The sequence below is a fragment of the Delphinapterus leucas genome, chromosome 1 (genome assembly GCF_059928025.1).
Source record: "Delphinapterus leucas isolate spDelLeu-1000000601 "Yukka" chromosome 1, BTC_Dleu_Yukka2, whole genome shotgun sequence".
NCBI classification, from domain to species: Eukaryota; Metazoa; Chordata; class Mammalia; order Artiodactyla; family Monodontidae; genus Delphinapterus; species Delphinapterus leucas.
In genome coordinates, this window is record NC_143129.1 from 123,262,778 (window position 1) to 123,286,207 (window position 23,430).

At 40.1% G+C, this 23,430-nt stretch overlaps 1 long non-coding RNA gene across 5 annotated transcripts in view; it reads right to left on the bottom strand.

The window, feature by feature from the left end:
- Positions 1-1,344: 1,344 nt before the first annotated feature.
- Positions 1,345-23,430, bottom strand: part of LOC111178400 (uncharacterized) — a 44,623-nt gene continuing 22,537 nt past the window's right edge. For all 5 annotated transcript variants that reach the window (XR_016394953.1, XR_016394956.1, XR_016394954.1 and 2 more), the window contains one exon: positions 1,345-20,736. This is a non-coding gene — a long non-coding RNA (uncharacterized LOC111178400). The remainder of the gene's footprint in view (positions 20,737-23,430) is intronic.

Below are 23,430 nucleotides of genomic sequence, written 5' to 3' on the forward strand. Positions count from 1 at the left end.
GAGAGACTTGCTGGGGACTGCTGCAGCACGAGACAAAGAGGCGCACACAGAAAAGAGATGTAGCGTGATGCTAAACAGGAATCCTCCAGCTGAACAGGCCCAGTCTCACAAGGTACCATCAGTGTCCAAGGGGAGTTTTAGGGATCTGAATCCTTCATCTGTGGGGTCTGTTGGATCCCCTACTCACTCCACACTGAGATAGTAGATCAGAAGCCAGACCAGTGGTGATAACCACAGAAAGGGAATAATTAACTCTGCCACAGCAGGGTGGAAGTATTCATAAAAGGGAACAATGGTTACTTCCAAGAAAGATGAAATCAGTCAAGTAGCCCTGGGCGGTCAAGAAAGGAATGTTTGTCTCTTTCTTCTTGCCTGAGATGAGACAGGGAGGACTGGCTCCCACCCAAGGCAATAGGTTTCAGATCATCGCTCCAGCAGCTCAAAATCAAGCAGCAGCTGAACTAAAGGACATCACCCAGGGACCAGGGGAAGCAGAGGACCAGGTGCCTGACAGACTCTTCCCTGGCACCTCCCCAACGAGGCCACACCCTACCTTCATCACATGAAGGCCGTTTTAGGGAAAGAAGCACGGAAAGGCTGTCTGAGAGACCACATATGTTTATCTAAGAGAGACTGAAATACTACCCAAATGAGTATTTAAATGATTATGTAGTACTAAGCTTTAAAACATATTGAACTCACAGTTAATTTTGTTCCTACTCTTTGTTGGATGAGGGGCTCAAGGGAAATCAGGAATAGCTGTAACCAAAATAAAGAATTTACATTTACTTTATACACCTAAGTTTTCAAGTCTGGAGTCCTGACCTGACTCTGGATTCCTATACGCTATTATTGAGTGAAATAAATAATTGGATCACAAAAAGTCTGAAAATTTTGGTTCTTTTATAAAAGTAATGTATTGAGGAAGTAATGTAATATAGAAAAACCATCTATGACCAAACCTATTTTGATAAGAAACAGCACAGCTTCATTTCCCGGCTCTGCTGCTTATTAGGTGTGTGGCCTTGGGCACACCGCTTAATCTCTCTGACTTAATTTCTCCATCTTTAGAAAATGTAAAATAACAGCTATTGTGTTGGATTATTATGCTTAGGAGTAATGAATGTAGAGTTCAAGTACAGTCTCTGACACACAAACCATGCTAAACATTGACAATTGCCATTCTTATCATTATTATATGTTGTGATCTTCTTACATTTTCTATAACAGGGAAGCCAGAATTACTAGTCCCTCTTTACTATTTGCTTTAGATGAATCAAGCTTAAGAAATCTCTTAGCTAGTTCTCCTACTGTATAATATAGACAGCCTATGCTTACCAAAAGCCACACTGGGGGTTAAATTCTACTTGTTGTTGACATTACTTTGTAGTGTCTTTTAAGTTAAAATATATTTCTTCAATGAATCACAGGAAACTAAATGAGAGGGAGTTCCTGGGTGGTCCAGTGGTTAAGACTCTGCGCTTCCACTGCAAGGGGCATGGGTTTGATCCCTAGTCAGGGAACTAAGATCCTGTATGCTGCGAGGCGTGGCCAAAAAAAAAAAAAAAAGAAAGAAAGAAATGAGAATAAAATGTGAAAATTAACTTTAGAAATAAATGAAATTCTTGAGACTGGTTTTCTAGACAATAAAAATGGAGAGCCGAGAAATTTTTATTTGATCCTCAAAAGTAGCTAATTAGGTTATTTTCAGCCCCCAGTTCTTCCTTTTCAGAACTAGTAGGAATTATTTTGTTCTAAAACATCAAAAATTACTTTAGTTCTCTTTAAAGAGCTAAATAGGCACCTGTCTAGATGGAAAAGGCATAGAGAGAAACTATGAAAATGATAGATAACAAGTAAGTATTCCTAAAATAGCATAGTTTACTAGTTCTCTAAATGCATAAATAACAAAAGGTACAGAGATTTTCTGTCTTTGGCAATATCTTTTTCTTATTTATCCATTGCATTTCTCCATAGTAAAAAGGTGTTTAATAATATTCATTGAAAAAACCAACAGTGCAACATCTCTCAAGCTTCCTAATTCAAAATGACATAAAGTGTAAAAACATGACTAAAACCATTGAGATGAAAATAGAGAAGTTGTAGTGCATCCATCCATTTCTATAATCTAGGTATCTTTTATTGTTTAAATCAAACATTTGTGCTTTTGACTGAATTTCTTAGCTCTTGTCTCTATGATTAATCATAATGAAGAAATTAATTATTAGTTAATCACAATTGAATGCTGCACTGTTACTCCTAAGCCATATAATAATCCAATATCACACTTTTAATATCGCTTTAATGTTTTTGCTCCCTGTGGTTACAATTCCCGTCTACTCCATTTTAGCTGTCATACCTGGGTGCTCTGGGACACTAGTAAATTCAAATATTCTGTGTTGTTGGTCCCTCATCCTCACTCATCTATGAACACTAAACACCTCCTTCTTACAGGCTCTGTCTCCCCTTGTCTTTGTGCCATCTCGGGAAGGAGGAATTTTTTTTTTTTTTTTTTCGGTACACGGGCCTCTCACTGTTGTGGCCTCTCATGTTGCAGAGCACAGGCTCTGGACGCGCAGGCTCAGCGGCCATAGCTCACGGGCCCAGCCGCTCCGCGGCATGTGGGATCCTCCCGGACCGGGGCACGAACCCGTGTCCCCTGCATCAGCAGGCAGACTCTCAACCACTGCGCCACCAGGGAAGCCTGGGAAGGAGGATTTTATGAATTTTTCAAGTAGATGGAAAAGAAGTCAGGTGAAGTCCACAATTAGTTGTTGATTCACACTCCCAACATATGCATACGGAAGTTTCAAATTAAAATCAGGATGAACTTAGACGTGGCAGAATAATACATCCTAGTTTTCCTCTCACTTCATTGACTACTCCTTTTTTGTTACTTTTGTTGGTTCCTCTTCATCTTCCCAACTCTTAATTGTAGAGGGTACCAGGCCTCAGCCCTTGGACCCTTTTTTCTCGTTATGGATCCACTCGCATTATGACATCATCAAATCTCGTGGCTTTATATGCCATCAATAGGCTTAGTCTTCCCAAATTTATAATCCCAGCCTAGACTTTTCCTCAAGCTACAGAAACCCTTGTATATAATTTCCTACTTGATGATCCTACTCTAACTGGTAGTCTAACTGGTACCTCAAATTTAATATTGCAAAGCCAGCTAGCTGCCTGGTCATCCCTCTTCTGCCTGTCCTTTCAAAGTCTTCTCTACCTCAGTTAATGGTCACTCAATACTTTCAGTTGCTCAGGTCAGAAGCCTTGGGTCATCCTTGACTCTTATCTTTCTTTCATCTGCCACAAACTGTTTGCTGTGGCTTTACAACATACAGAATCCAAGCACTTCTCTCTGTCTTCATCACTACCACCTCAGTCCAAATGCCATCATTTCTCACCTGCATTATTGGAATAGCCTTCTCACAGTTCTCCCTACTACCATGCCCTGTGGCCTACCACTATTCTCAACACAGCAGCTAAAGTGATTCTGTTAAAAATTAAGTCCAATCATGTCATCCTTTGCCCAAAACCCTCCAGCGGCTTCCCATCACACTCAGAGAAAAAGTCAAAATTTTACAGTGGCCAAAAGCACTCTACACAGAGGACCTTCAAGATGGCAGAGGAGTAAGACATGGGGATCACCTTCCTCCCCACAAATACATCAAAAATACATCTACAAGTGGAATAACTCCTACAGAATACCTACTGAACACTGGCAGAAGACCTCAGACTTCCCAAAAGGCAAGAAAATCCCCACGTACCTGGGTAGGGCAAAAGAAAAAAGAAAAAAACAGAGGCAAAAGAATAGGGATGGGACCTGCACCAGTGGGAGGGAGCTGTGAAGCAGGAAAAGGTTCCACACACTAGGAAGCCCCTGCACTGGAAGAGATGGGAGGTGGGCTAGGGGGAAGCTTTGGAGCGACTGAGGAGAGCGCAGCAACAGGGGTGCAGAGGGCAAAGCGGACAGGTTCCTGCACAGAGGATCAACGTTGACCAGCACTCACCAGCCCGAGAGGCTTGTCTGCTCACCTGCCGGGGAGGATGGGGGCTGGGAGCTGAGGCTTGGGCTTTAGAGGTCTGATCCCAGGGAGAAGACTGGGGTTGGCTGCATGAACACAGCCTGAAGGGGGCTAGTGCACCACAGCTAGCCGGGAGGGAGTCCGAGAAAAAGTCTGGACCTGCCTAAGAGGCAAGAGACCATTGTTTCAGGGTGCGTGAGGAGAGAGGACTCAGAGCACCGCCTAAACGAGCTCCAGAGACAGGCGCAAGCCATGGCTATCAGTGCGGACACCAGAGACCAACATGAGACGCTAAGGCTGTTGCTGCAGCCACCTAGAAGCCTGTGTGCAAGAACAGGTCACTATCAACACCGCCCCTCACGGGAACCTGTGCAGCCCGCCACTGCCAGGGTCACTGCTGGCCTCGCTGCCACAGGCTTGCCCCGCATTACATACCCCTCCCTCCTCCCCGCCTCAGTGACCCAGAGCCCCCAATCAGATGCTACTTTAACCCCATCCTGCCTGGGCGGGAAATGACGCCTTCAGGTGACCTACATGCAGAGGCGGGGCCAAATCCAAAGCGGAGCCCCTGGGAGCTGTGAGAACAAAGAAGAGAAAGGGAAATTTCTCCCAGCAGCCTCAGGAGCAGTGGATTAAATCTCCACAATCAACTTGATGTACCCTGCATCTGTGGGATACCAAAATAGACAATGAATCATTCCAAAATTTAGGTGGTGGACTTTGGGAGCAACTGTAGACGTGGGGTTTGCTTTCTGCATCTAATTTGTTTCTGGTTTTATGTTTACCTTAGTTTAGTATTTAGAGCTTATTATCATTGATAGATTTGTTTATTGATTTGGTTGCTCTCTTCCTTTTTATTATATATATATATATTTGCCTTTTTCTCTTTTTGTGAGTGTGTATGTATATACTTCTTTGTGTGATTTTGTCTGTATAGCTTTGCTTTTACCATTTGGTCCTAGTGTTCTGTCTGTCCTTTTTGTTCTCTTATTTTTTTTTAGTGTAGTTTTTAGCACTTGTTATCATTGGTGGATTTGTTTATTGGTTTGGTTGCTCTCTTTTTCTTTTCTCTTTTTAAAAAATATTTTATTAATTTTTTAATAATATATTTTTTATTTTAATAACTTTATTTTATTTTTTCTTTCTTTCTTTTTTTCCTCCTTTTTCTTCTGAGCCATGTGGCTGACAGGATCCTGGTGCTCAGGTGGGGTGTCAGGCCTGAGCCTCTTAGGTGGGAGAGCTGACTTCAGGACATGGGACCACCAGAGACCTCCCAGCCCCATGTAATATCAAATGGTGAAAGCTCTTCCAGGGATCTGCATCTCAATGCTAAGACCCAGCTCAACTCAACGACCAGCAAGCCACAGTGCTAGACACCCCATACCAAACAACTAGCAAGACAGGAACACAACTCCACGCATTAGCAGAGATGCTGCCTTAAATTATAATAAGGTCACAGACACCCCAAAACACACCACCGGATGTGCTCCTGCCACCAGAAAGACAAGATCCAGCCTCATCCACCAGAACACAGGCACAGTCCCCTCCACCAGGAAGCAGACACAACCCACTGAAACAACCATACCCACTGGGGGCAGACACTAAAAATAACGGGAACTATGAACCTGCACCTGCGAAAAGGAGACCCCAAACACAGTAAGTAAAGCAAAATGAGAAGACAGAGAAATGTGCAGCAGAGGAAGGAGCAAGGTAAAAATGCACCAGATCAAACAAATGAAGAGGAAATAGGCAGTCTACCTGAAAAAGAACTCAGAGTAGTGATAGCAAAGATGATCCAAAATCTTGGAAATAGAGTGGAGAAAATACAAGAAATGTTTAACAAGATCCTAGAAGAACTAAAGAGCAAACAAACACTGATGAACAACAAAATAAATGAAATTAAAAATCCTCTAGAAGGAATCAATAGCAGAATAACTGAGGCAGAAGAACGGATAAGTGACCCCAAAGATAAAATAGTGGAAATAACTACTGCAGAGCAGAATAAAGAAAAAAGAATAAAAAGAATTGAGGACAGTCTCAGAGACCTCTGGGACAACATTAAAGGCACCAACATTCTAATTATAGGGGTCTCAGAGGAAGAGAAAAAGAAAGGGACTGAGAAAATATTTGAAGAGATTATAGTTGAAAACTTCCATAATATGGGAAAGGAAACAGGCACTCAAGTCCAGGAAGTCTAGAGAGTCCCATACAGAATAAATCTAAGGAAAAACACTCCAAGACACATATTAATCAAACTATCAAAAATTAAATACAAAGAAAAAAATGTTAAAAGCATCAAGGGAAAAGCAACAAATAACATACAAGGGAATCCCCATAGGTTAACAGCTGATTTCTCAGCAGAAATACTGCAGGCCAGAAGGGAGTGGCAGGACATATTTAAAGTGATGAAAGGGAAACACCTACAACCAAGATTACTCTACCTAGCAAGGATCTCATTCAGATTCGACGGAGAAATTAAAATCTTTACAGACAAGCAAAGGATAAGAGAATTCAGCACCACGAAACCAGCTTTGCAACAAATGCTAAAGGAACTTCTCTAGGCAGGAAACACAAGAGAAGGAAAAGACCTACAATAACAAACCCAAAACAAATAAGAAAATGGTAATAGGAACATACATATTGATAATTAGTTTTTTTTTTACATCTTTATTGGAGTATAATTGCTTTACAATGGTTTGTTAGTTTCTGCTTTATAACAAAGTGAATCAGTTATACATATACATATGTGCCCATATGTCTTCCCTCTTGCATCTCCCTCCCTCCCACTCTCCCTATCCCACCCCTCCAGGCTGTCACAAAGCACCGAGCTAATATCCCTGTGCCATGCGGCTGCTTCCCACTAGCAATCTATTTTACCTTTGGTAGTGTATATATGTCCATGCCACTCTCTCACTTCATCACAGCTTACCCTTCCCCCTCCCCATATCCTCAAGTCCATTCTCTAGTAGGTCTGTGTCTTTATTTCTGTCTTACCGCTATGTTCTTCATGACATTATTTTCCCTTAAATTCCATATATATATATGTTAGCATACTGTATTTGTCTTTCTCTTTCTGACTTACTTCACTCTGTATGACAGACTCTAGGTCCATCCACCTCATTACAAATAGCTCAATTTCATTTCATTTTATGGCTGAGTAATATTCCATTGTATATATGTGCCACAACTTCTTTATCCATTTATCTGTTGATGGACGCCTAGTTGCTTCCATGTCCTGGCTATTGCAAATAGAGCTGCAATGAACATTTTGGTACATGACTCTTTTTGAATTATGGTTTTCTCAGGGTATATGCCTAGTAGTGGGATTGCTGGGTCATATGGTAGTTCTATTTGTAGTTTTTTAAGGAACCTCCATACTGTTCTCCATAGTGGCTGAACCAATTCACATTCCCACCAGCAGTGCAAGAGTGTTCCCTTTTCTCCACACCCTCTCCAGCATTTATTGTTTCTAGATTTTTTGATGATGGCCATTCTGACTGGTGTGAGATGATATCTCATTGTAGTTTTGATTTGCATTTCTCTAATGATTAATGATGTTGAGCATTCTTTCATGTGTTTGTTGGCATTCTGTATATCTTCTTTGGAGAAATGTCTATTTAGGTCTTCTGCCCATTTTTGGATTGGGTTGTTTGTTTTTTTGTTATTGAGCTGCATGAGCTGCTTGTAAATTTTGGAGATTAATCCTTTGTCATTTGCTTCATTTGCAAATATTTTCTCCCATTCTGAGGGTTGTCTTTTGGTCTTGATTATGGTTTCCTTTGCTGTGCAAAAGCTTTGAAGTTTCATTAGGTCCCATTTGTTTATTTTCGTTTTTATTTCCATTACTCTAGGAGGTGGGTCAGAAAGGATCTTGCTGTGATTTATGTCATAGAGTGTTCTGCCTATGTTTTCCTCTAAGAGTTTGATAGTTTCTGGCCTTACATTTAGGTCTTTAATCCATTTTGAGCTTATTTTTGTGTATGGTGTTAGGGAGTGATCTAATCTCATACTTTTACATGTACCTGTCCAGTTTTCCCAGCACCATTTATTGAAGAGGCTGTCCTTTCTCCACTGTACATTCCTGCCACCTTTATCAAAGATAAGGTGTCCATATGTGCGTGGGTTTATCTCTGGGCTTTCTATCCTGTTCCATTGATCTATCTTTCTGTTTTTGTGCCAGTACCATACTGTCTTGATTACTGTAGCTTTGTAGTATAGTCTGAAGTCAGGGAGCCTGATTCCTCCAGCTCCTTTTTTCGTTCTCAAGATTGCTTTGGCTATTCGGGGTCTTTTGTGTTTCCATACAAATTGCGAAATTTTTTGTTCTAGTTCTGTGAAAAATGCCAGTGGTAGTTTGATAGGGATTGCATTGAATCTGTAGATTGCTTTGGGTAGTATAATCATTTTCACAATGTTGATTCTTCCCATCCAAGAACATGGTATATCTCTCCATCTATTTGTATCATCTTTAATTTCTTTCATCAGTGTCTTATAATTTTCTGCATACAGGTCTTTCGTCTCCTTAGGTAGGTTTATTCCTAGATATTTTATTCTTTTTGTTGCAATGGTAAATGGGAGTGTTTTCTTGATTTCACTTTCAGATTTTTCATCATTAATATATAGGAATGCCAGAGATTTCTGTGCATTAACTTTGTATCCTGATACTTTACCAAAATTGATTAGCTCTAGTAGTTTTCTGGTAGCATCTTTAGGATTCTCTATGTATAGTATCATGTCATCTGCAAACAGTGACAGCTTTACTTCTTCTTTTCTGATTTGGATACCTTTTATTTCCTTTTCTTCTCTGATTGCTGTGGCTAAAACTTCCAAAACTATGTTGAATAAGGGTGGTGAGACTGGGCAACCTGGTCTTGTTCCTGACCTTAGAGGAAATGCTTTCAGTTTTTCACAATTGAGGACGATGTTGGCTGTGGGTTTGTCATGTATGGCCTTTATTATGTTGAGGAAATTTCCCTCTATGCCTACTATCTGGAGGGTTTTTTATCATAAATCTGTGTTGAATTTTGTCAAAAGCTTTCTCTGCATCTATTGAGATGACCATATGGTTTTTCTCCTTCAATTTGTTAATATGGTGTATCACATTGATTGATTTGCGTATATTGAATAATGCTTGCATTCCTGGAATAAACCCCACTTGATCATGGTGTATGATCCTTTTAATGTGCTGTTGGATTCTGTTTGCTAGTATTTTGTTGAGGATTTTTGCATCTATGTTCATCAGTGATATTGGCCTGTAGTTTTCTTTCTTTGTGATGTCTTTGTCCGGCCTTGGTATCAGAGTGATGGTGGGCTCATAGAATGAGTTTGGGAGTGTTCCTCCGTCTGCTATATTTTGGAAGAGTTTGAGAAGGATAGGTGTTAGCTCTTCTCTAAATGTTTGATAGAATTCACCTGTGAAGCCATCTGGTCATGGGCTTTTGTTTGTTGGAAGACTTTTAATCACAGTTTCAATTTCAGTGCTTGTGATTGGTCTGTTCATATTTTCTATTTCTTCCTGCTTCAGTCTTGGCAGGTTGTGCATTTCTAAGAATTTGTCCATTTCTTCCAGGTTGTCCATTTTATTGGCATAGAGTTGCTTGTAGTAATCTCTCATGATATATTGTATTTCTGCAGTGTCAGTTGTTACTTCTCCTTTTTCATTTCTAATTCTATTGATTTGAGTCTTCTCCCTTTTTTTTCTTGATGAGTCTGGCTAATGGTTTATCAATTTTGTTTATCTTCTCAAAGAACCACCTTTTAGTTTTATTGATCTTTGCTATTGTTTCCTTCATTTCTTTTTCATTTATTTCTGATCTTATCTTTATGATTTTTATCCTTCTGCTAACTTTGGGGTTTTTTTGTTCTTTTTTCTCTAACTGCTTTAGGTGCAAGGTTAGGTTGTTTATTCGAGGTGTTTCCTGTTTCTTAAGGTAGGATTGTATTGCTATAAACTTCCCTCTTAGAACTGCTTTTCCTGCATCCCATAGGTTTTGGGTCATCGTGTCTCCATTGTCATTTGTTTCTAGGTATTTTTTGATTTCCTCTTTGATTTCTTCAGTGATCACTTCGTTATTAAGTAGTGTATTGTTTAGCCACCATGTGTTTGTATGTTTTACAGATCTTTTCTGGTAATTGATATCTAGTCTCATAGCATTGTGGTCGGAAAAGATACTTGGTACAATTTCAATTTTCTTTAATTTACCAAGGCTTGCTTTGTGACCCAAGATATGATCTATCCTGGAGAATGTTCCATGAGCACTTGAGAAAAATGTGTATTCTGTTGTTTTTGGATGGAATGTCTTATAAATATCAATTAAGTCCATCTTGTTTAATATATCATTTAAAGCTTGTGATTCCTTATTTATTTTCATTTTGGATGATCTGTCCATTGGTGATAGTGGGTTGTTAAGGTTCCCTACTATGAATGTGTTACTGTCGATTTCCCCTTTTATGGCTGTTAGTGTTTGCCTTATGTATTGAGGTGCTCCTATGTTAGGTGTATAAATATTTACAATTGTTATATCTTCTTCTTTGATTGATGCCTTGATCATTATGTAGTGTCCTTCTTTGTCTCTTCTAATAGTCTTTATTTTAAAGTCTATTTTGTCTGATATGAGAATTGCTACTCCAGCTTTCTTTTGGTTTCCATTTGCATGGAATATCTTTTTCTATCCCCTCACTTTCAGTCTGTACGTGTCTCTAGGTCTGAAGTGGGTCTCTTGTAGACAGCATATATATGGGTCTTTTTTTGTATCCATTCAGCCAGTCTGTGTCTTTTGGTGGGAGCATTTAATCCATTTACATTTAAGGTAATTATCAATATGTATGCTCCTATTCCCAGTTTCTTAATTGTTTTGGATTTGTTATTATAGGTCTTTTCCTTCTCTTGTGTTTCTTGCCTAGAGAAGATCCTTTAGCATTCTTTGTAAAGGTGGTTTGGTGGTGCTGAACTCTCAGCTTTTGCTTGTCTGTAAAGGTTTTAATTTCTCCACCAAATCTGAATAAGATCCTCACTGAGTAGAGTAATCTTGGTTGTAGGTTTTTCTCCTTCATCAGTTTAAATATGCCCTGCCAGTCCTTTCTGGCTTGCAGAGTTTCTGCTGAAAGGTCAGCTGTTAACCTTATGGGGATTCCCTTGTATGTTATTTGTTGCTTTTCCCTTGCTGCTTTTAATATGTTTTTTTTTGTGTTTAATTTTTGACAGTTTGATTAATATGTGTCTTGGCGTGGTTCTCCTTGGATTTATCCTGTATGGGACTCTGTGCTTCCTGGACTTGATTAACTATTTCCTTTCCCAGATCAGGGAAGTTTTCAACTATAATCTCTTCAAATATTTTCTCAGTCCCTTTCTTTTTCTCTTCTTCTTCTGAAACCCCTATAATTAGAATATTGGTGTGTTTAATGTTGTCCCAGAAGTCTCTGAGACTGTCCTCAGTTCTTTTCATTCTTTTTTCTTTATTCTGCTCTGCAGTAGTTATTTCCACTATTTTATCTTTGGGGTCACTTATCCGTTCTTCTGCCTCAGTTATTCTGCTATTGATCCCTTCTAGAGTATTTTTAATTTCATTTATTGTGTTGTTCATCGTTGCTTGTTTCATCTTTAGTTCTTCTAGGTCCTTGTTAAATGTTTCTTGCATTTTCTCTATTCTATTTCCAAGATTTTGGATCATCTTTACTATCATTATTCTGAATTCTTTTTCAGGTAGACTGCCTATTTCCTTTTCATTTGTTAGGTCTGGTGGGTTTTTACCTTGTTCCTTTATCTGCTGTGTGTTTTTCTGTCTTCTCATTTTGCTTATCTTACTGTGTTTGGTGTCTCCTTTTTGCAGGCTGCAGATTCGTAGTTACCAATGTTTTTGGTGTCTGTCCCCAGTGGCTAAAGTTGGTTCAGTGGGTTGTGTAGGCTTCCTGGTGGAGGGTGCTTGTGTTCTGGTGGATGAGGCTGGATCTTATCTTTCTGGTGGGCAGATCCACGTCTGGTGGTGTGTTTTGGGGTGTCTGTGGAATTTTTATGATTTTAGGCAGCCACTCTGCTAATGGGTGGGGTTGTGTTCCTGTCTTGCTAGTTGTTTGGCATAGGATGTCCAGCACTGTAGCTTGCTGGTCGTTGAGTGAAGCTGGGTGTTGGTGTTGAGATGGAGATCTCTGGGAGATTTTCGCCATTTGATATTATGTGGAGCTGGGAGGTCTCTTGTGACCAGTGTCCTGAAGTTGGCTCTCTCACCTCAGAGGCACAGCACTGACTCCTAGCTGCACAACCAAGAGCAGAGCCTTTCATCCACATGGCTCAGAATAAAAGTGAGAAAAAGTAGAAAGAAAGAAAATAAGAGGATAAAAGTAAATAAAATAAAGTATGGTAAAATAAAATAGCTACTAAAATAAAAAATAATTATTAAGAAGAAAAAAATTTTTTAAAAAGTAAGAAAGAAAAAAAAAAGGACGGATAGAACCCTAGGAGAAATGGTGAAAGCAAAGTTATACAGACAAAATCTCACACAGAAGCATACACATACACACACATAAAAAGAGGAAAAGGGGAAAAAAATCATAAATCTTACTCTCAAACTCCACCTCCTCAATTTGGGATGATTCGTTGTCTATTCAGGTATTCCACAGTTGCAGGGCACATCAAGTTGATTGTGGACATTTAATCTGCTGCTACTGAGGCTGCTGGGGGAGATTTCCCTTTCTCTTCTTTGTTCACACAGCTCCCGGGTTCGGCTTTGGATTTGGCCCCACCTCTGCATGTAGGTTTCCGGAGGACGTCTGTTCTTCGCTCAGACAGGACAGGGTTAAAGGAGCCGCTGATTCAGGGGCTCTGGCTCACTCAGTCCGGGGGGGACGGAGGAGGGGTATGGAGTGTGGGGCGAGCCTGTGGCGGCAGAGGCCAGCGTGACATTGCACCACCCTGAGGCGCACCGTGCTGCGTTCTCCCGGGGAAGTTGTCCGTGGATCCCGGGACCCTGGCAGTGGCGGGCTGCACAGGCTCCTGGGAGGGGAGGTGTGGATAGTGACCTGTGCTCGTACAGAGGCTTCTTGGTGGCGGCAGAAGCAGCCTTAGCGTCTCATGCCCGTCTCTGGGGTCTGGGCTTTTAGCCGCGGCTCACGCCTGTCTCTGGAGCTCCTTTAAGCAGCGCTCTTAATCCCCTCTCCTCCTGCACCAGGAAACAAAGAGGAAAGAAAAAGTCTCTTGCCTCTTCGGCAGGTCCAGACTCCCTCCGGGCTAGCCGTGGTGCACTAACCCCCTGCAGGCTGTGTTCACGCCGCCAACACCAGTCCTCTCCCGGTGCTCCGACTGAAGCCCGAGCCTCAACTCCCAGCCCTGCCCACCCCGGCGGGTGAGCAGACAAGCCTCTTGGCCTGGTGAGTGCCGGTCGGCCCTTATCCTCTGTGCGGGAATCTCCCCGCTTTGCCCTCCGCACCCCTGTTGCTGCGCTCTCCTCCGCGGCTCCAAAGCTTCCCCCTCCGCCACCTGCAGTCTCCGCCCGCGAAGGGGCTTCTAGTGTGTGGAAACCTTTCTTCCTTCACGGCTCCCTCCCACTGGTGCAGGTCCCATCCCTATTCTTTCGTCTCTGTTTATTCTTTTTTCTTTTGCCCTACCCAGGTACGTGGGGAGTTTCTTGCCTTTTGGGAGGTCTGAGGTCTTCTGCCGGCATTCAGCAGGTGTTCTGTAGGAGTTGCTCCATGTGTAGATGTATTTCTGATGTATCTGTGGGGACGAAGGTGATCTCCGTGTCTTACCCTTCTGCCATCTTCCCACTCTCCTTGATAATTACTTTAAGTGTGCAAGGATTAAATGCTCTACCCAAAAGACATAGACTGGCTGAATAGATAAAAAAAAAAAGACCTGTATATATGCTGTCTACAAGAGACCCACTTCAGACCTAGGGACACATACAGACTGAAAGTGAAGGGATGGATAAAGATATTCCATGCCAATGGAAACCAAAAGAAAGCTGGAGTAGCAATTCCCGTATCAGACAAAATAGACTTTAAAATAAAGACTATTAGAAGAGACCAAGAAGGACACTACATAATGATCAAGGGATCAATCAAAGAAGAAGATATAACAATTGTAAATATTTATGCACCCAACATAGGAGCACCTCAATACATAAGGCAAATACTAACAGCCATAAAGGGGAAATTGACAGTAACACAGTCATAGTAGGGGACTTTAACACTCCACTTTCACCAATGGACAGATAAAGCAAAATGTAAATAAATAAGGAAAGACAAGCTTTAAATGATATATTAAACAAGATGGACTTAATTGATATTTATAGGACATTCCATCCAAAAACAACAGAATACAATTTCTTCTCAAGTGCTCATGGACCGTTCTACAGGATAGATCATATCTAGGTGACAAATCAAGCCTCGGTAATTTAAGAAAATTGAAATCATATCAAATATCATTTGTGATCACAACACTATGAGACTAGATATCAATTACAGGAAAAAAAACGGTAAAAAATACAAGCACATTGAGGCTAAACAATAAACTACTAAATAACCAAGAGATCACTGAAGAAATCAGAGAGGAAATCAAAAAATACCTAGAAACGTATGACAATGAAAACACAATGACCCAAAACCTATGAGATGCAGCAAAAGAAGTTCTAAGAGGGAAGTTTACAGCAATACAATCCTACCTTAAGAAACAAGAAACATCTCAAATAAACAACCTAACCTTGCACCTAAAGCAGTTAGAGAAAGAAGAACAAAAGAACCCCAAAGTTAACAGAAGAAAAGAAATCATAAAGATCAGATAAGAAATAAATGAAAAAGAAATGAAGGAAATGATAGCAAAGATCAATAAAACTAAAAGCTGGTTCTTTGGGAAGATAAACAAAAGTGATAAACCATTAGCTAGACTCATTAAGAAAGAAAGAGAAAACTCAACTCAACAGAATTAGAAATGAAAAAGGAGAAGTAACAACTGATACTGCAGAAATACAAAGGACTATGAAAGATTACTACAAGCAACTCTATGCCAATAATATGGACAACTTGGAAGAAATGGACAAATTCTTAGAAAAGCTCAACCTCCTGAGACTGAACCAGGAATAGAAAATATAAACAGACCAGTCAGAAGCACTGAAATTGACACTGTGATTAAAAATCTTCCAACAAAAAAAAGCCCATGGCTTCACAGGCAAATTCTATCAAACATTTAGAGAAGAGCTAACTCCTATCCTTTTCAAACTCCTCCAAATTATAGCAAAGGGAGGAACACTCCCAAACTCATTCTGTGAGGCCACCATCACCCTGATACCAAAACCAGACTAAGATGTCACAAAGAAAGAAAACTACAGGTCAATATCACTGATAAACATAGATGCAAAAATCCTCAACAAAATACTAGCAAACAGAATCCAACAGCACATTAAAAGGATCATACACCATGATCAAGTGTGGCTTATCCCAGCAATGCAAAGATTCTTCAATATATGCAAATCAATCGATGTGATAAACCATATTAACAAATTGCAGGAGAAAAACCATATAATCATCTCAATAGATGCACAAAAAGCTTTTGACAAAATTCAACACCTGTTTATGATAAAAACCCTCCAGAAAGTAGGCGTAGAGGGAACTTACCTCAACATAATAAAGGCCATATATGACCCGCCCACAGCCAACATCATTCTCCATGGTGAAAAACTAAAACAATTTCCTCTAAGATCAGGAAAAAAGACAAGGTTGCCCACTCTCACCACTATTACTCGACATAGTTTTGGAAGTCTTAGCCACAGCAATCAGAGAAGAAAACTAAATAAAAGGAATCCAAATCGGAAAAGAAGTAAAGCTGTCACTGTTTGCAGATGACATGATACTATACATAGATATGCTACCAGAAAACCACTAGAGCTAAGTAATGAATTTGGTAAAGTAGCAGAATTCAGAATAATGCACAGAAATCTCTTGCATTCCTATACACTAACGATGAAAAATCTGAAAGAGAGATTAAAGAAATACTCCCATTTACTACTGCAACAAAAGGAATAAAATACCTAGGAATAACCCTACCTCAGGAGAAAAAAGATCTGTATGCAGAAAACTATAAGACACTGATGAAAGAAATTAAAGATGATACAAATAGATGGAGAGGTATACCATGTTCTTGGATTGGAAGAATCAACATTGTGAAAATGACTCTACTACCCAAAGCAATCTACAGATTCAATGCAATCCCTATCAAACTACCACTGGCATTTTTCACAGAACTAAAACAAAAAATTTCACAATTTGTATGGAAACACAAAAGACCCCAAATAGCCAAAGCAATCTTGAGAAAGAATAACAGAGCTGGAGGAATCAGGCTCCTGGACTTCAGACTATATTACAAATCTACAGTAATCACAACAGTGTGGTACTGCACAAGGACAGAAATATAGATCAATGGAACAGTAGAAAGCCCAGCGATAAACCCATGCGTGTAGGGTCACCTTATTTTTGATAAAGGAGGAAAGAATATACAATGGAGAAAAGACAGCCACTTCAATAATTGGTGCTGGGAAAACTGGACAACTACTGTAAAAGAATGAAATTAGAACACTCCCTAACACCATACACAAAAATAAACTCAAAATGGATAAAAGACCTAAATGTAAGTCCAGACACTATAAAACTCTTAGAGGAAAACATAGGCAGAACACTCTATGACATAAATCCCAGCAAGATCCTTTTTGACCCACCTCCTAGAGAAATGGAAATAAAAACAAAAATAAACAAATGGGACCTAATGAAACGTAATAGCTTTTGCACAGCAAAGGAAACCATAAACAAGATGAAGAGACAACACTCAGATTGGGAGAAAATATTTGCAAATGAAGCAACTGACAAAGGATTAATCTCCAAAATTTACAAGCAGCTCATGCAGCTCAATATGAAAAAAACAAACAACCCCATCCAAAAATGGGCAGAAGACCTAAATAAACATTTCTCGAAAGTAGATATACAGATTGCCAACAAACAGATGAAAGGATGCTCAACATCACTAATCATTAGAGAAATACAAATCAAAACTACAATGAGGTATCACCTCACACCAGTCAGAATGGCCATCATCAAAAAATCTAGAAACAATTAATGCTGGAGAGGGTGTGCAGAAAAGGGAACCCTCCTGCTCTGTTGGTGGGAATGTGAATTGGTACAGCCACCATAGAGAATAGTATGGAGGGATCTTAAAAACTCAAAATAGAACTACCATGTGACACAGCAATCCTACTACTGGGCATATACCTTGAGAAAACCATAATTCAAAAAGAGTCATGTACCACAATGTTCATTGCAGCTCTATTTACAATAGCCGGGACATGGAAGCAACTTAAGTGTCCATCAACAGATGAATAGATGTGGCACATATCTACGATGGAATCTTACTCATAAAAGGAACGAAACTGAGTTAATTGTAGTGAGGTGGGTGGATCTAGAGTCTGTCATACAGAGTGAAGTAAGAAAGAGAAAAACAAATACTGTATGCTAACACATATACATGTTATTAAAAAAAAAAAAGGTTCTGAAGAACCTAGGGGCAGGACAAGAATAAAGACACAGATGTAGAGAATGGACTTGAGGACACAGGGAGGGGGAAGGGTAAGCTGGGACAAAGTGAGAGAGTGGCATGGACATATATACACTACCAAATGTACAATAGATAGCTAGTGGGAAGCAGCCACATAACAGGGAGATCAGCTTGGTGCTTTGTGACCACCTAGAGGGGTGGGATAGGGAGGGTGGGAGGGAGATGCAAGAGGGAGGAGATATGGCGATATATGTAAATGTATAGCTGATTCACTTCGTTATAAAGCAGAAGCTAACACACCATTATAAAACAATTATACTCCAGTAAGGACGTAAAGAAAAAAAAAGCTGAGAAAAAAATGTAAATACTTGACTACAACAGTTGGCAAGTTATTTATTTAATTAAAAATCTGGTTGAATTTCGTGCTTAATATAGACAATAATTATTTTTAAACTAATAACGTTATCTGTTAATATCTTTGCAGTTTGATTTAGAAATTTCCTTGGAATGGATATTTTTTCCTCCACATTTTGCTACTAACTCAATGTTTTCAGATGCAATGAATGATGACACATTGTGTTTCATGTAGAGAATATTTTTAGCATTTCCAGCTTTAAAAAAGTATTTAAGCCACTTAAATTATTAACCATAGATGTCATATTTATCTGTCATTTTAGGTATTTTAAGTCACATTAGGAAAAAGATCTAATGCATTTCTAACTTTAATATCCCATTTTCTCACCACATTTTCTTATCCTTTTCCTCTTACCCTTGCCTTCCTGCTCTAATCCCTCCTCACTCAGCCTCCTAGCACTTTGTTGCACTGTACTTTTCTAGATCATTTCCCTATGATATTTCTAAATATTTGGAAAGGCAGTCTCATGCACACAGTCTTTCAGTCTCTTCTTGGTTGCATAAGAATGGGCCTGGGACCTGGAACATTTACTTATCAAGAGATAAAGTGCACCTGAAGCCTGTGTTAGACTTGTCACCTGTGTGGGAATATCTTTCCGTGTTTCACACCCAATGTGTACTCTTTTGTTCTGTTTAGTGTGTGTGTGTCATATGACACCTGACCAGCCCCACTGCTATATCTGTCCCCTGCAGGAAACTGATGAGGTCCTTCTGTTGCCGCACAAGAGGGGTTCATGCAGGCTGCTGAGAGGGACCCGCAGGCTATGGGAAACCATTGTGCACTCCTGAAGCTGATCTTGCCCTGTCTCTTTACGTGAGTAAAGCATCGTTCCTTCCAGTGCTTGACAGTGTTGTGTTTTCCTTGGAGACTTTGATAATAACATGCAGTGGGCAGAAGTGCTTGGACTTCTACTTCTGGTGACAGACAACAGATGCCACTTGCCTGACACCAAATCTTCAGTAAAAGTACTGCTTCTTTATTTTATTTTGCTTTCATGGAAATTACTGATAGGCTTGAACTTTGTGCCCAAGTGCAGTAGCTGAGTGGAGACATAGGAAGGATATAGAAAGGGCCCTGTACTCACACAAAGCTTGAAATTAAGGCGTCGAGTTTCCACAAATCCCCAAGGGAAAACGGCAGCCTCAACGGATACTGAGTTACAACAACTGCATTCTAATCTTGAAAGGTCAGTGAGAGAATCTACTCGTCAAGGGACCACTAAACATAGTATCTTCATTGTACTATAGCTACTACCATCTTTTTTTGAAATCCAAAAGACTGGGAACTATTGCCCTAGCCAGCAGTCCCCAATTCTATCAGACCCATAGATACTGTAACTTGTATACAAACTTCCCAAAAGTAAATATATATATGTTTATATATATACATATATATATATATATATATATAAAGTATAATATAAAGCAGGAGGAAAGGAAAGCAATTCATAATAAAATAACATGTTGAATAGAAACTAGCTAGCCAAAATTTTACTTTGAAAAACTTACAGTGAACTAGATCAAATCCATACACACATTTCTTTTTTCTTTACCTAATATTTATTTATTTATTTGGCTGCACCGGGTCTTAGTTGCGGCTCGCAAGGTCATTGTTGTGTCATGCAGGGTCTTCGTTGCGACGTGCGGGATCTTTAGTTGCAGCATGTGGGATCTTTTTTCAGTTGCAGCATGCGGGATCTAGTTCCCTGACCAAGGATTGAACTCCAGCTCCCTGCATTGGGAGCATGGAGTCTTAACCTCTGGACTACCAGGGAAGTCGCATACATACATTTCTTCATTTTTAATTCATAGAAAAAATCTCTTTAAAATTTTTGCACGCAAAGAGCATAGCTTAAGAGGGCAACTCTAGAGTCTGACTGCCAGGTTTTGAATCTTGATTCTGCTCTTTCCAGCAAGTTACTTAAGCTCTTTGGCAAGTTACTCAAGCTCTCAGTGTTTTACTTTCCTCATGTGAACAATGTGGATAGAATTAGTACTATCATAGGGAGTTCTGGAGAGCTTTCAATGAGTTAATGCATGTAAAGCATTTAGACCAGGCTCAATAAACACTAGCTCTTATTATTATTGTGAAATGGTTCGAATGAGTCCACTGGACATGCCAACACAGAGCAAAGTACATTTGCAAATGTTCTATAAAGATTTAACCTGTTTCTCCCTTAGATTAAACTACTTTGAAAATATATAAAATAAAAAGAATCTTTCTTCTGAAATTGAAGAGAGCTCTAGGCAAGGGCTCCGGAACAAGAAGGAGAGGAGCTCAGATTGTAAGGACATGTAAGCCGGTAAGCAGAAGCAATCCCTAAACATAGCTGGGAAGGATGTTTCTGAGCTCATAAACTTATAGACTCAAGATTTAAAATTCTCAAAAGGTATAGAAGTGAAAAAGTAAATTTGTGCTTTTTCACCCTCTATGCTAACACTTTATGCTGTTGCCAAGGGTTACTGTCATTAATAGTGTCTTATTTTTCTTTCCAGGAAGTATCTATAAATACAGAAGCATATATATATTTTTATTTTAAATAAAAGTTTCTCTCTGCTTGCCTCTGTGATACTATAGCATACCATAACACCTGGATGAAATTCCATCATGTTTGAGAGGAATTCACTGAGGATGGTTTGACTTACAATACAGAGTGTACAGCAGAGTTGAAAGTCACTTTGGAGAGTCTGTTGGGTCCATTCCAAAGCAGCAGGCAGTTATCCTCTAAAGCAAATGACATTGAAGTACAGGAACCTTGTGTGCTGCCAAGTGGGAAAGAAGCGCATATAGATTAAAACATCAAGGACACAGAAGCCAAACTTGGGTTTCAGACATGGATCCCAAATGGGAATCCACTCCAAACTGCAGCTGTTGATTTCTGATGAAGGACTTTATCATGTGAGAGGTTTTGGCAGTATCCTTTAGGATGAGTGGCAGCAGGGAATCTAATTATTTCATATTGGTAATGAATTTCTCAAGCCACCTGGGCAGGTTCACTGATTCTACACACATCCTTTCTTCCCTCACGTATGGTATTTTGTGGTAAACACAACAAATATATGAGTCTACTCTGTGCCAGCCATCATGTTAAGGGTAAGTTTATAAAAGTAACCAACACTTCGTCCTTGACCTCACAGAGTTCAAGTACAATTAAGAAGTTTCCACTAGTGGTCTGGAGGGTATGCCAGGTGTAACCCACTTCGAGCCTGAAGCTCTTAGCTGTAGGGAGGAAAGCACAGAGAGGGCATCCTTAGATACTATGGATACATTTTTAGAATAGTTCTTTATTCACAAATATTCATTTTTTCAACAAATATTTACTTAGTACAAATATTTGGTTGGTAAGCCCTGGTAAGTCGTTGTAAGGACATTGGCTTTTACTCTGGGTGGGATGGAAGGGATTAGAGTTTTTAGCAGAGGAGTGATGTGATCTGACTTACATGTTAACAGATTTACTATGGCTACTGCATGGAGAGTAGAGTTTAGAGAGAGAGGGGGCAGAAAAACCAGTTAGAGGGTTATTACAATGAGAGAGAGAGAGAGAGAGAGAGAGAGAGAGAGTGATGGTGGCTTGGACCAGGGTGTTGATGGCAGAGGTGGTAAAAATCAATTGTATCCATGGTATATTCTGAAGACATGTTTGATGATGGATTAGACTGAGTTTTGAGCATGTTGTCAATGGAGAGTTGGCTGTAACAGGGGTTAGGTTTTAAGCAAGCATATATGCTGTATGCTGGAATATGACGAAGTGAATATGAATGTAAGAGAATGGATTGTAATGATTTTTTAAAATTAATTAATTTATCTATTTTTGGCTGTGTTGGGTCTTCGTTGCTGTGCGCGGGCTTTCTCTAGTTGCATTGAGCGGGGGCTACTCTTTGCTGTGGTGCACAGGCTTCTCATTGCAGTGGCTTCTCTTGTTATGGAGCATGGGCTCTAGGTGAGTGGGCTTCAGTAGTTGTGGCATGCAGGCTCAGTAGTTGTGGCTCGCGGGCTCTAGAGCACAGGCTCAATAGTTGTGGCGCGTGGGCTTTGTTGCTCCACAGCATGTGGGATCTTCCTGGACCAGGGCTCGAACCCGTGTCCCCTGCATTGGCAGGCAGATTCTTAACCACTGCACCACCAGGGAAGCCTGGATTGTAATGGCTGAATGTGGAAGTCAAATTATTTGAAGAGGGACATGAGCACTTGAGATGAGGTGAGGAAAAGTGAGAAGGTGATAGAATCAATGAATCGTTGGTTTTGATATGATCAGAGATGTTTGAAGACAGGGTTCTAAAAGAGGGAGCTAGAAAAATAGGTGGTGGTGGGAAGTTAGAGGCTGGAAATTTAGATTATGGAAGGTTTTCAATTTTTGGTAACAACAAGGTCTAAGATATATCATAGGAATGAGTGGCTGATGTAAAGTGATGGACAAGATCACGGCGGAGAGGAGGTAAAGAATCATGGAGGAGGGGCTAGACTACTGGAAGGCTCATCCTCCTGGAGTTTGAAGTGACAGAGTGAAGACAGTAATTGTGTTGAAGAGAGGGATGTAAGCCAGGAATTAAAATTTGGTGGATGATTGCAACAGGAAGAGGTAAGGTGTAGTATAGACAGATGATTTGAGATTCAAAATCAGAGAATTTTAGAAAGGAAAGAAAGAGAATGACCTGGAGGTGAAGTAAGGAGGACACCTATCTTACATCTTATTTTACCTGCAAGGCCCAATATTTCCAGGTAAATGGAGGAAAAGCAGCTTGTATGTAGAGGATCCCAGGGACGAGCCAGGTTTACAATGAAGCAAGAAGGTGAAGGAAATGATGAGAGAAGGGACTGAGAAAATAAGAGAATCTGCTGATGACGATCCATGAGTTCCAGAGAGCACAGGGCTCCCTCCTCACTCCTGCCACTGGAAAAGCAGAGCCCTCTCAGCAGGCATGTTTCCCAGGTTTTGGTAAATCATGACTCTGTACTAGCAGAGTATGTATTCTTTTGGATTTTTGAAGTGGAAATGCCTTTTACATTTTAGGATAAGTACACTTTGTCTCTTCTAGGAAGGACCTAGATGTAGAACCAATCCATCTACCCACTATAGGTTTCCTGTAATGATCACCTGAAGGGATTCATCAGAAATAGAAAAGGGACCCATTTAGATTGATGATCTAGGCCCCTAGGACTAAGACTATTAAGCAAATATCCGGGAACAGAGACTTCCTGAACCTCTCCGTAAGTCTCCTGTTTGGTAAAGGAATTAACACAAAGGTAGAAGAGACCTGAGGCTCCTGGAATATTTTGTGGTGCAACACTGATAGATTTTTTTTTTATCCAGCAGAATTGCTGGATAAAAGTTCAGAGCCAGACTGTATTCATTACCTAGGTTTTGTTATGCTCACCACCTTGACCTCTGCAATGTGATTAGGGTGCCCGAGAAAGCCAGGATTGCATACATCTTAAATTGATCAAATCTGACAATG